Genomic DNA, 1,546 nt, shown 5'->3' with positions numbered 1-1,546 from the left:
GGTGTGCAAGAGGCAGCTGATCGATGTTTCTAACTCTCTATCCCTCTCTCTTCCTCTCTGTAAAAAAATCAATAAAATATATTTTAAAAAAAACACTCAAATACATGGAGGCTAAATAACATGTTATTAAACAATGAATGGGTTACTAATGAGATCAAGCAAGAAATTAAAAACGTCTTGGAAACAAATGAAAATGAACACACAACACAAAACCTATGGGATATGGTGAAAGCAGTCCTAAGAGGGAAGTTCATAGCACTACAGGCCTACCTTAAGAAACAATAAAAAGAACTAATAAACTGCCTAACCCTACAACTAAATGAATTTGAAGGAGAACAGCAAGAAAAGCCCAGAGGAAGTAGAAGGAAGGAAATAATAAAGATCAGAGTGAAATGACACAGACTAAAAAAAAAGTACAAAAGATCAATAAATCCAAGAGCTGGTTCTTTGAAAGGATAAACAAAATTGATAAACTATTAGCCAGACTCATCAAGAAACAGAGAGAGGACCCAAATAAATAAAATCAGAAATGAAAGTGGAGAAGTAACCACCAACACCACAGAAATACAAAGGATTGTAAGAAAATACTAAACAACTATATGTCAACAAGCTGGACAATGTGGATGAAATAGACAAATTCCTAGAAAAATACAATCTCCCAAAACTAAATCAGGAAGAATCAAAAAACCTGAATAGGCCAATAACAACCGATGAAATAGAAGCAATAATCAAAATACTCCCAGCAAACAAAAGCCAGGGTCCGGATGGCTTCACAGGGGTTTTTCCAAACATTCAAAGAAGAACTAACACCTATATTCCTCAAACTATTTCAGAAAATCCAAGAGGAAGGAACAGTTCCACACTCTTTTCATGAGGCCAGCATGATCCTAATTCTAAAACCAGATAAAGACACTACAAAGAAAGAGAATTATAGGCCAATATCCCTGATGAACAAAGATGCTAAAATCCTCAACAAAATATTAGCAAATAGCATCCAGCAATATATTAAAAAGATCATACACCATGATCAAGTGGGATTTATTCCAGGGATGCAAGGCTGGTACAATATTCTCAAATCAATAAATGTGATATATCACATAAACAAATTGAAAGACAAAAATCACATGATCAGCCCTGGCCGGTTTGGCTCAGTGGATAGAGCGTTGGCCTGCGGACTGAAAGGTCCCGGGTTCGATTCCGGTCAAGGGCATGTACCTTGGTTGCGGGCACATTCCCAGTGGGAGGTGTGCAGGAGGCAGCTGATCGATGTTTCTCTTTCATCGATGTTTCTAGCTCTCTATCCCTCTCCCTTCCTCTCTGTAAAAAATCAATAAAATATATTTTTAAAAAATCACATGATCATATCAATACACAGAAAAAAAGCATTCGACAAAATCCAACACCCATTTTTTATTAAAAAAAAAAAAACTCTCAGCAAAGTTGGAATAGAGGGATCATATCTCAAAATGATAAAGGCCATACATGACAAACCTACAGCCAACATAAAACTAAAAGCATTTCCCTTAAGAAAGGGAACAAGACAAGG

The sequence above is a fragment of the Eptesicus fuscus genome, chromosome 6 (assembly GCF_027574615.1).
Source record: "Eptesicus fuscus isolate TK198812 chromosome 6, DD_ASM_mEF_20220401, whole genome shotgun sequence".
In the NCBI taxonomy this organism is placed as follows: Eukaryota; Metazoa; Chordata; class Mammalia; order Chiroptera; family Vespertilionidae; genus Eptesicus; species Eptesicus fuscus.
This window is presented reverse-complemented; position numbering follows the sequence as displayed.